This window comes from Syngnathus floridae, chromosome 7, assembly GCF_059516105.1.
Source record: "Syngnathus floridae isolate MCC-2025c chromosome 7, RoL_Sflo_1.0, whole genome shotgun sequence".
Classification (NCBI taxonomy): Eukaryota; Metazoa; Chordata; class Actinopteri; order Syngnathiformes; family Syngnathidae; genus Syngnathus; species Syngnathus floridae.
The window spans coordinates 18,887,508-18,899,786 of record NC_142419.1 but is presented as its reverse complement, the minus strand read 5'-3'; the positions used below and the strand labels follow the sequence as shown (position 1 = coordinate 18,899,786).

Genomic DNA, 12,279 nt, shown 5'->3' with positions numbered 1-12,279 from the left:
AGACCAATAGCACATAAGACCAATAGCACATAAGACCAATAGCACATAAGACCAATAGCACATAAGACCAATAGCACATAAGACCAATAGCACATAAGACCAATAGCACATAAGACCAATAGCACATAAGACCAATAGCACATAAGACCAATAGCACATAAGACCAATAGCACATAAGACCAATAGCACATAAGACCAATAGCACATAAGACCAATAGCACATAAGACCAATAGCACATAAGACCAATAGCACATAAGACCAATAGCACATAAGACCAATAGCACATAAGACCAATAGCACATAAGACCAATAGCACATAAGACCAATAGCACATAAGACCAATAGCACATAAGACCAATAGCACATAAGACCAATAGCACATTACACCAATAGCACATTACACCAATAGCACATTACACCAATAGCACATTACACCAATAGCACATTACACCAATAGCACATTACACCAATAGCACATTACACCAATAGCACATTACACCAATAGCACATAGCACATTAGACCATTAGCACATTAGACCATTAGCACATTAGACCATTAGCACATTAGACCATTAGCACATTAGACCATTAGCACATTAGACTATTAGCACATTAGACCATTAGCACATTAGACCATTAGACCATTAGACCATTAGCACATTAGACCATTAGAACATAAGACCATTAACACATTAGCCCATTAAACCATTGACACATAGCACATTAAACCATTAGCACATAGCACATTAGACCATAGCACATTATACCATGAGCACATAGCACATTAGGCCATGAGCACATAGCACATTAGACCATAGCACATTAGTCCATAGCACATTAGACCATGAGCACATAGCACATTAGGCCATGAGCACATAGCACATCAAATTATGAGCACATAGCACATTAGGCCATGAGCACATAGCACATTAAACCATGAGCACATAGCACATTAGGCCATGAGCACATAGCACATTAGGCCATGAGCACATAGCACATTCAACCATGAACACATAGCACATTAGGCCATGAGCACATAGCACATTAGGCCATGAGCACATAGCACATTAAACCATGAGCACATAGCACATAGACCATTAGCACCTAGAACAATTAAACCTTAAGCACCTAGCACAATTCGACCTTAGCACCCAACCACATTAGACCTCAGCACCAAACCACATTAGACCTTAGCACCAAACCACATTAGACATTAACACCAAACCACATTAGACCTTAACACCAAACCACATTAGACCTTAACACCAAACCACATCAGACCTTAGCACCAAACCACATTAGACCTAAGCACCAAACCACATTAGACTTTAGCACCAAACCATATTAGACCTTAGCAGCTAACCACATTAGCCACTAGCACCTAGCTTCTAGCACCTAACCTCTAGCCTCTAGCACCTAGACCTTAGCACCTAGACCTTAGCCTCTAGCACCTAGCCTCTAGCACCTAGCTTCTAGCACCTAGCCTAACGAACCAAAAATATGACATCATAAAAATCAGAGTATGACATCACAAATGCAAAACATCATCCCACAAAAGACATCACATCACCCCACATGCTTTTATAAAATAACTTGGCCAATGCGTTTGTCTATTTGATTTGCTGCAAATCCAAATTATACCTAAGGATGGTGACAAATCTTATTATACTTAATAGGACATATTAAAGACTCTTTTGAATAAGTTCATTAACTTAATTGTTAATTAAATCATTTTCATTATGATTTTGTATAAATACTAGGTATAAACAGAAAATATACTACACAAAATTTAAGTATGATTTTGTATAAAATACTAGGTATAAACAGAAAATATACTACACAAAATGGGCAGTTTACTTGTTTGAAAAAGAGTGGGAAGTAAGACTTATTTCATTTATTTAAACGGAAGAAGTCAAACTTATTTAATGGGAAAAATGGATTTGGTGGAATTCAAAATTTCAAAAATGAATGAATGAAGTCATTTCAATTATGATTTTGGATAAATATTAAGTATGAACACAAACACGACTGCAAAAAATGGCCAGTTTACTTGTTTAAAATGGACTAGGAAGGAAAGACTTATTTCATTTATTTAAACGGAAGAAGTAAAACTTATTTATTTAATGGGAAAAATGGATTTGGTGGAATTCAAAATTTCAAAAATGAATGAATGAAGTCATTTCAATTATGATTTTGGATAAATATTAAGTATGAACACAAACATGACTGCAAAAAATGGCCAGTTTACTTGTTTAAAAAGGACTAGGAAGAAAAGACTTTTCATTTATTTAAATGGGAAGAAGTAAAACTTATTTATTTAATGGGAAAATGGATTTGGTGGAATTCAAAATTTCAAAAATGAATGAATGAAGTCATTTCAATTATGATTTTGGATAAATATTAAGTATGAACACAAACACGACTGCAAAAAATGGCCAGTTTACTTGTTTAAAAAGGACTAGGAAGGAAAGACTTATTTCATTTATTTAAACGGAAGAAGTAAAACTTATTTATTTAATGGGAAAAATGGATTTGGTGGAATTCAAAATTTCAAAAATGAATGAATGAAGTCATTTCAATTATGATTTTGGATAAATATTAAGTATGAACACAAACACGACTGCAAAAAATGGCCAGTTTACTTGTTTAAAAAGGACTAGGAAGAAAAGACTTATTTCATTTATTTAAATGAGAAGAAGACTTATTTAGTTTGTTTAATATATGTTTGTTCCGAGGCAAAATTGGATTTGCTGCAATTGCAAATTTCGACAAATTACGGTCCCAAATATTGACTTGAGACCTGATGGGACGTATTAATAGCTAATTTGATAGAAGTTGGTCATATGAGCAAGTGGAGTAACATGAGATCTATTCTGAATTACACAGCACACACAATTTTGGATCTTCTGAATGAATGAATGAATGAATGAATGAATGAATGAATGAATGAATGAATGAATGAATGAATGAATGAATGAGTGGGTGAGTGAATGAATCTTATTTGTTCATTTAAATTATGACTGTATAAATACTAGGTATAAACACAAAATGGCCAGTTTACTTGTTTGAAATGGTGTGGAAAGAAGTAATCTATCCAATTTAAGACAAATGTAGTTACCTCTAACATTGTGTTACTTTATCTATTGTTGTCTGTGACTTCCCATGAATAAAAAGGAAGGAAGGACTCACCGGAGACGTCTTCGCCAACATCAAACCGTTGGACTTTTATCCTTCTTACAGTGGAAAACATACAGCCAACCAACACCGTGGAACCTAAAGGAATGAAAGAAAACTTTAACATTTGGCTTCAAGCAACATTCGCAGATGCAACACAATGTGACGTGCGGGCTTAGGGCTCGTTCGGGTTAAAGGTTGAGGGAGGGGCCCTCGTTTTAAACTACTTTTTTCAAAAGGAGTGGGAACAAGCAAGACTTATTTAATTTATTTAATGGGAACATGTAAGACTATTTTTCTTCCCTGGCAAAATTGGATTTGCTGCAATTGCCAATTTCAACAAAGTACAGTGCCAAATCTTGACTTGAGACCTGATAGGACGTATTAAACGCTTAGTTACATAGATAGGAGTTGGTAATAAGAGCGAGTGGACTAGTGGTGGTTTAATGGATGAATGAATGTTGAAAGTAATTTAAATTATGACTTTGTTTAAATACTAGGTTTTAACAGAACATCTACTGCGCAAAATGGGCAGAGTTTACTTGTTTGAGAAGGGGTGGCTTATTTAAGACTACGACTTATTTAATCTGTTTGTTCCCAGGCAAAATTGGATGTGATGCAATTCCAAATTTCACCACATGAGGGTGCCAAATTTTGACTTGAGCCCTAATAGGACATATTAAACACTGGATTACTACTTTGGATCTTTTCTTATATTACTTTGCAACAACATACTCGGTAAGAGATTAGGCAGTATAATCACTTGTTAACTTAAGAGTGCCCACACTCAATTTACTTATGGTTATGTGTTACATTAATTACTGTTAGGCATCATTTGAGCAGTCTGACCAAATCTTTGAATAGAAGAATTTGTGATTTAAGAAATTATTTATGTTCAGGGTAATCAGATTTGTATATAATTCTAATGGTCGTCTTTTGAAAACTATTCTGAATTACAACTTTGGATCTTTTCTCATATTACTTTGCAACAATATACTCGGTGACAGATTAGGCAGTATAATCGCATATGTTAACTTGAGAGTGCCCACACTCAATTTACTTATGCTTAAGTGTTAAATCAACTACTGTTAAACATGAAATAGGAGGTTTAACATAAATGGAGGAAGAAATGGGTACTCACCATTGTGGCTCCTGGTCAATGATGCGAGCCTCCAACTGATTTGTATATTCATTCTCCTGACGTTGGGAAACGTACAGCCAACCAACACCGAGGAACCTAAAGGAATGAAAGAAAACTTTAACATTTGGCCTCAACCAACATTCGCTGATACAACACAATGTGACGTGCGGGGTGAGGGCTCGTTAGGGTTAAAGGTTGAGGGAAGGGCCCTTGTTTTAAACTACTTTTTCGAAAAGGAGTGCGAACAAGCAAGACTTATTTAATTTATTTAATGGCTTAATTTATTTGTTTCATCTATTTTGGTTCCCAGGCAAAATAGGATTTGCTGCAATTGCAAATTTCAACAAAGTACGGTGCCAAATCTTGACTTGAGACCTGATAGGACGTATTAAACTCATTTAATGGGAAGAAGTAAAACTTATTTAGTTTATTTAATCTATTTTTGTTCCCTGACAAAATTGGGAAGGATTGGCAAGAAGTAAGACTTATTTAATCTGTTTATTCCCAGGCAAAATTGGATGTGCTGCAATTCCAAATTACACCACATGATGGTGCCAAATTTTGACTTGAGACCTGATAGGACATATTAAACACTTAGTTGAAGTGATAAAAAATGATAATAATACCGAGGGGGGCAACATGAATGTTCTGAATTAGACATAGTTTGAATATGCTTTTGAATATTTTTTAGGTAAACACTTTTGCTTCACTTTGAGGAGTGTGATAATCTAACCAAATCTTTGAATTGAAGACTTTGTGATTTAACAAATAGTTTGTTTTTAAGTTTAGGGTAATCACATTTGTATATAATTCTAATGGCCTTCTTTTGAAAACTATTCTGAATTACAACTTTGGATCTTTTCTTATATTACTTTGCAACAATATACTCGGTGAGAGATTAGGCAGTATAATCGCATATGTTAACTTGAGCGTGCCCACACTCAATTTACTTATGGTTATGTGTTAAATCAATTACTGTTAAACATAAAATAGGAGGTGTTTAACATAAATGGAGGAAGAAATGGGTACTCACCATTGTAGCGACTGGTCAATGATGCGAGCCTCCAACTGATTTGTATTTTCATTCTTCTGACGGTGGAAAACGTACAGCCGACCAACACCGTGAAACCTAATGGAATGAAAGAAAACTTTAACATTTGGCTTCAAGCAACATTCGCAGATGCAACACAATGTGACGTGCGGGCTTAGGGCTCGTTCGGGTTAAAGGTTGAGGGAGGGGCCCTCGTTTTAAACTACTTTTTTCAAAAGGAGTGGGAACAAGCAAGATTTATTTAATTTATTTAATGGCAACATGTAAGACTATTTTTCTTCCCTGGCAAAATTGGATTTGCTGCAATTGCAAATTTCAAAAAAGTATGGTGCCAAATCTTGACTTGAGACCTGATAGGACGTATTAAACGCTTAGTTAAATTGATAGGAGTTGGTAATAAGAGCGAGTGGACTAACGGTGGTTTAATGGATGAATGAATGTTGAAAGTATTTTAAATTATGACTTTGTTTAAATACTAGGTATTAACAGAACATCTACTGCGCAAAATGGGCAGAGTTTACTTGTTTGAGAAGGGGTGTCTTATTTAAGACTACGACTTATTTAATCTGTTTGTTCCCAGGCAAAATTGGATGTGATGCAATTCCAAATTTCACCACATGGTGGTGCCAAATTTTGACTTGAGCCCTGATAGGACATATTAAACACTAGATTACTACTTTGGATCTTTTCTTATATTACTTTGCAACAACATACTCGGTAAGAGATTAGGCAATATAATCACTTGTTAATTTAAGAGTGCCCACACTCAATTTACTTATGGTTATGTGTTACATTAATTACTGTTAGGCATCATTTGAGCAGTCTGACCAAATCTTTGAATAGAAGAATTTGTGATTTAAGAAATTACTTCTGTTCAGGGTAATCACATTTGTATATAATTCTAATGGTCGTCTTTTGAAAACTATTCTGAATTACAATTTTGGATTATTTCTTATATTACTTTGCAACAATATACTCAGTGACAGATTAGGCAGTATAATCACACATATTAAATTGACAGTGCCCACACACAATTTACTTACAGTTATGTGTTAAATCAATTACTGTTAGACATGAAATAGGAGGTGTTTAACATAAATGGAGGAAGGAAGGGCTACTCACCATTGTAGCGCCTGGTCAAAAATGCGAGCCTCCACCTGATGTGTATATTCATTCTTCTTACAGTGGAAAACATACAGCCAACAAACACCATGTAACCTAAAGGAATGAAATTAAACATTAACATTTACCCTCAAGACATTCAAAGATATAAGGCAACGCGACTACGTCGTGTTTGTATCCGCTGTCGCGCTAACGGCCATTTCGCGCCCACGGATTTGAATCTTGGCGGGAGTTTCCCCTATTCATTTCGACGGCACATTACTGCGATGTAATACCCGTTTATCTAAAACGGCAAAGTTAAAAGTAGAATTAAATAAAGTTTTATTTTTAATCAACGCAATAATTTACAACCGTTGACCAGGGAGAATCGTCGAAATTCGGCGTCTATGGCTGACAGCAGACGCCGAATTCGACGACGGCCCCCCCACTCACTCGCTTTTTCGAGACTACAATAGTACTTATTTTTAAAAACAATGAGTTTTATTTACCGTGAAGCCCTAGACGGTCCAGTTGCAAGCAGAAAATAAAGATATTTCTGTTGATAATCGTAGTCTTTGTTTCCGCGACTCAGCTAAACATTGCTATTGCACAGTGAACGCTACCTACATCGACAACTTTAGTCAAACTACACAAAAGTAAGTCTCTTTAAACACAATGAGTTGTATTTACCGTATACGCTCTAGACGGTCCAGTTGCGAGCAGAAAATAAAGATATTTCTGTTGCTAATCGTCGTGTTTGTATCCGCTATCTCGCTCGCGTCCATTCGCAGCCATCCGCGGCCACGGATTTGAATTTTGGCGGAAGCCCCGCCTACTGACGTAATTTCCGCGTAATACCCGCTTATTTAAAACGGCAAAGTTAAAAGTAGAGTTAAATAAAGTTTTTCTTTTTAAATCAACGCAATCATTTATAACCGTTGACCAGGAAGAATCGTCGAAATTCGGCGTTTGTGGCTGGCAGCAGACGCCGAGCTCAACGCCCGCCACACTCACTCGCTTTTCGGGGCTACAAAAGTACTTCTTTTTAAAAACAATGAGTTGTATTTACCGTGTACGCTCTAGACGGTCCAGTTGCAAGCAGAAAATAAAGATATTTCTGTTGAGAATCGTCGTGTTTGTATCCGCTATCTCGCTCGCGTCCATTCGCAGCCTTCCGCGGCCACGGATTTGAATTTTGGCGGAAGCCACGCCTACTGACGTCATTTCCGCGTAATACCCGCTTATCTAAAACAGCAAAGTTAAAAGTAGAGTTAAATAAAGTTTTTCTTTTTAAATCAACGCAATCATTTATAACCGTTGACCAGGAAGAATCGTCGAAATTCGGCGTTTGTGGCTGGCAGCAGACGCCGAGCTCGACGCCCGCCACACTCACTCGCTTTTCGGGGCTACAAAAGTACTTCTTTTTAAAAACAATGAGTTGTATTTACCGTGTACGCTCTAGACGGTCCAGTTGCAAGCAGAAAATAAAGATATTTCTGTTGAGAATCGTCGTGTTTGTATCCGCTATCTCGCTCGCGTCCATTCGCAGCCATCCGCGGCCACGGATTTGAATTTTGGCGGAAGCCACGCCTACTGACGTCATTTCCGCGTAATACCCGCTTATCTAAAACAGCAAAGTTAAAAGTAGAGTTAAATAAAGTTTTTCTTTTTAAATCAACGCAATCATTTATAACCGTTGACCAGGAAGAATCGTCGAAATTCGGCGTTTGTGGCTGGCAGCAGACGCCGAGCTCGACGCCCGCCACACTCACTCGCTTTTCGGGGCTACAAAAGTACTTCTTTTTAAAAACAATGAGTTGTATTTACCGTGTACGCTCTCGACGGTCCAGTTCCAAGCAGAAAATAAAAATATTTCGCTTGTTAGTCGTCGTGTTACTATCCGCTGTGTCTCGTTCGCTGCCATTGTTGAAAGCCGCGCCCACGGATTTGAATTTTGGCGGAAGTTCCGCCCACTGACGTCATTTCCGCGGCACATGACTGCGACGTAATACCCGCTTATCTTAAACGGCAAAGTTCAAATTAGAGTTGAATAAAGTTTTTCTTTTTTAATCAACGTAACCGCACACTCACTTTCTCTCTTGTCTGTATGTATATACCTTAATATTATTTTTATTGTTATCTTATTAAGGAAATCTTATCTCAGGGTTTATTCAGACTACAAAAGTGTTTTAGTCCGCTTGTTTGGGCCGGACCAAAAGCGCTGTTTTACGTCCGCCTCACGTGCATGATGACGCAGGTTCGACGCCGTTCTTAGCTTTCTTTTTTTTTTCTCATCTGCACTTCACTGCCAGAACTTATTGTTTTGAGTAAAAATAAATAATGTGAACATGTATCATAGCATGAAAATCAAAGTGAACGTGTTGTGAAGGAGGGTGCTTGTGCACTGGTATTTGTTTTTCACAAGTTTTTATTCAAAACACGAAGTTTTTCCAACGTCTTCAAATTGAGCCTGTTGCGCTTTTTGGACACAATTTCTCCAGCCGTTGAAAACACCCACTCACACGGCACAGAAATTGCAACGCAAGCCGGAAGAGGTTTGGGTAATGGGTCTTTTGATTGTCCCAGTATCTGATTGGATCCCGGGACGTGGCAATATTGCCCTCTGCCAGATATCTTTGAACCTCCTGGATGGCATCGACAGGGTAGCACTTTTGCTTTGTCTCACCACTTCAATGTCCAGATGTTGCCAAAGGTTATCTAAAAAACATTGAATTGACATTTTAGTACATCCCATGGTCCCACACAGCAGAAACCTTTCGTTTGACTTGGGGCTGCTCCATAACTCTTGATAACTTTGAGGATGAACCGCAAAAGATCAGATATTGTTTTGGCAGATCCGTCAGCTTTTGATTTTGCTCCCTTGTCTGTATGTACGTATATAACTGAATATTAATTTCCAATGTTATCTGACAAGGATATCTTATCTCAAGGTTTATTCAGACCAGAAAAATCCTTTATTCCGCTTGTTTGGTCCAGACTAAAAGCGGACTTGATTTTTTTCCTTTGGTGCGGCTCCTATTCAGACTGTCTCAAATAGAAAATAAATGTTCGTACAATATCGGGCAGGGCTTATGCGTCTCTTACGCGCTTGATGAAGAGTTGGGGGTTGACAGCTCTGAACAGTGTGTTTGTCTGTGCGCGCCTCAATCCGGCCGTGGTCTCTTTCGATACACTTCTTTCCTTTACCGGCTCCCGTCATGTTCGCCGAATGTCGTGAGTAGTTGGTAGTGGATACGCCATTGTCAAGATGTTCCTGTACGCTGTAGGTCTTGTCCTCTGTCACGCAAAAGACTCTCAATAAAGCGAGCAGCTGTGCTGAAAGGGGGGGATCCACCGGAGTGCAGACGCAAGACCTGGAAATCAGAAAAGAAAGCAGATTTCATTCCGTGTGATGTTGAAATGAACGTGGGGTACTCCAAAGGGAACCTGAGCACACTGTAGGCTACGTGCAAATGTACGTATTTTCTATGAACCTTTGGCACTAACCTTTGACAACAATATTTGTCAGGTGTACATCAACTGGGAGGCTATAACCCTCCTACCTGGGGTTGGTCCTGTGTTCCAAGCAGCTCCTCCCAATGACGACGGCTAGTGTTTTCTGCTTTTATCTTGTCCAAACAGGCTTCTTCCACTGCCTTTGATGTCTCTTTGTCGAGCTCATTTGCATCAATTATCACCTTTCAAAATGAAAACAAAAAAACAAACACAGAAGGCACGCCGGCAAGGTCAGAGTTCCAATGTTGGGGAGTGTCCACATCAGCCAATGACATTGAAGCACCAGAGGTCAGCTGAGGTCAACCGAGTGCCGCACGGACAGTTGGGGTCATCATCTTCATCTTGTTTGTCCTCATCATCTTCCTCCTCCTCCTCGTCATGATGGTCTCCCTTAGTGAGTCATCTGAGCAGCAGTGCCCGCCCCCTCATCTTCATCCTCATCACATCCAACATTGACTCACTTTGGTGCTTTTTATCATGTGTGCGAGAGAGAGCCTTATTTGCAGTTTGCTGTCGAAAAAGCAGCTCGGAGGCTAGGAGGTGCTTGAAGTAGTGATGAAGATCAGGAGGCTCCAATTTGGGGGAATTTGCAAGAGAGTGAAGCTCAGCCGCCCCAGATTCCCCCACAATGTCGGCCGGCGCCTGTCGGAATGAACCAAATGCGTGCGAAACGTGAGGACGTCCGCTGGGATCTTACGTAAGGGGAAGAGCACTTCCTGTTCCTCCTCATCGCTGTTTAACATTCACTGCGGGAGACCCAGATAGTGGGAATCCTCAATAGAACGGCGCCGCGCCAGATGGGAACACGCAAACACATGCGCACGCACACACACACACGGCGTGTCTCCTCATGTCGCACACCCCCGTGCCGTGCAAACACATTTGCATTTGCTAGCCTTCATCCTTCTCTTCACCTTCCTCCTCCTCATCTACATGGCTGTCCTCAATCTTGGTTTCATCACCGCCGCCTCATGCACGTGTGTGTGTGTGTGTGTGTTTGGGAGATAACATCAATTCCTTGTTTTTTGATAGAGCCCCACACACAGGTGCCTATTCTGTGTGTGCGCGGCGCAGCATTTGTATCCCCAGCACGTCAAACCCAAAGCCGAGTATTTGGAGCGTACTCACTGAAAGTCGAGCTGATGACGTTGGACGTGAACATGTCAGCTGCTCTGTTGAACTTTTTTCATCATGATGACTGACAGCTCTCAATCATCTGTCACCCATCATGATGATAAGTAGTCTTCATCCCCTTAACTGTGTTTTATTCATCTTCCTAGTTCCTCTCCTACCGCAGCATTTCCTCAAAAGTCACCTCTGCTGTCACAGACACAGTGTGTGCGTGCGTGCGTGGCAAGAGAATTAGAGCTATCAGTCGTCTGATAATGTTAAATTGACAAGGTGTGCCTTTTACATACACTTGCACACACACACACAGATGCACACATACACATGGTTGTGAACAATCCTTAGTTTTCTCTTTGGATCAGGCTTTTTTCTATGATGCTGTCTCAGCTCCCTGGTGTGTAGTAAGCCGTGCTTGTGTGTGTGTGTGTGTGTGTGTGTGTGTGTGTGTGTACTTGTGTACTCAGCTGTTAAATTGCTATCTCAAAGGTAACCTCACACATACACTCACACACCAACACAGATACAGCAGAACCCCGGATCTCAACGCTCGTTTGTTCCAGAAGGAGCGTTGAGAGGCGAAGGCATCGCGTTCTGAAGCAATTTGTCTCATTTTCTCTCAAGCGACACATAAAAGCACCAAAAACAATGCAAATACGGTGCAGCAAAAGCTTTACCTTGCATGATCCGTACGTGGTCCGTACGCGGTCGGTTCGCGGTCCGTACGCGGTCCTTACACGGTCCGTACTCAGTCCGTGCGCAGCCCGTACGCGGTCCGTGCGCAGCCCGTACGCGGTCCGTGCGCAGCCCGTACGCGGCCCGTACGGGGTCCGTATGCGGCGCATGACGCATTTAAAAGACAAAATATGAGCTCAAAATACACGAAACATGACAAAACAACACTATTTCAGCACAAAAGTTACTTACCGAGTCCCGGAAAGAACTGCCCGAAAGCAAAGCAATATGATCCAAAGGTTGGCAATCAACCCGTAGCTACCGTGTTGCATTCTAGCTTGCTCTTCAAACCATCCATCCCATGGCCAGCGTCTGAAAAACAATGTACAGTAGGGCACAAAACTCAGTCCACATGCAGTGTGGAACTTATCCAAGTTAGCTTAAAAATAGCAAAACTCAAACCACATGCAGTGTGAACATCCAAGTTATCTTAAA

The 12,279-nt window shown here is 39.9% G+C and overlaps 2 long non-coding RNA genes across 4 annotated transcripts; both read right to left on the bottom strand.

Moving 5' to 3' along the window:
* Positions 1 to 295: 295 nt before the first annotated feature.
* LOC148395895 (uncharacterized) lies at positions 296 to 7,323 on the bottom strand. Its single transcript, XR_015859468.1, has 5 exons — positions 7,159 to 7,323; positions 6,490 to 6,585; positions 5,350 to 5,445; positions 4,317 to 4,412; positions 296 to 3,274 (listed from the first exon to the last, which is right to left on the bottom strand). It is a non-coding gene; the product is annotated as an uncharacterized LOC148395895 (long non-coding RNA).
* Positions 7,324 to 8,878: 1,555 nt separating this feature from the next.
* Positions 8,879 to 12,017, bottom strand: LOC148395894 (uncharacterized). Of its 3 annotated transcripts, XR_015859385.1 has the most exons (5): positions 11,787 to 12,016; positions 10,268 to 10,626; positions 10,032 to 10,166; positions 9,574 to 9,842; positions 8,879 to 9,186 (listed from the first exon to the last, which is right to left on the bottom strand). It is a non-coding gene; the product is annotated as an uncharacterized LOC148395894 (long non-coding RNA). The 3 variants fall into 3 exon arrangements; XR_015859383.1 differs by having other exon boundaries at positions 10,032 to 10,626; positions 11,787 to 12,017; XR_015859384.1 differs by lacking the exon at positions 10,268 to 10,626 and having other exon boundaries at positions 11,787 to 12,004.
* Between the last annotated feature and the right edge of the window lie 262 nt (positions 12,018 to 12,279).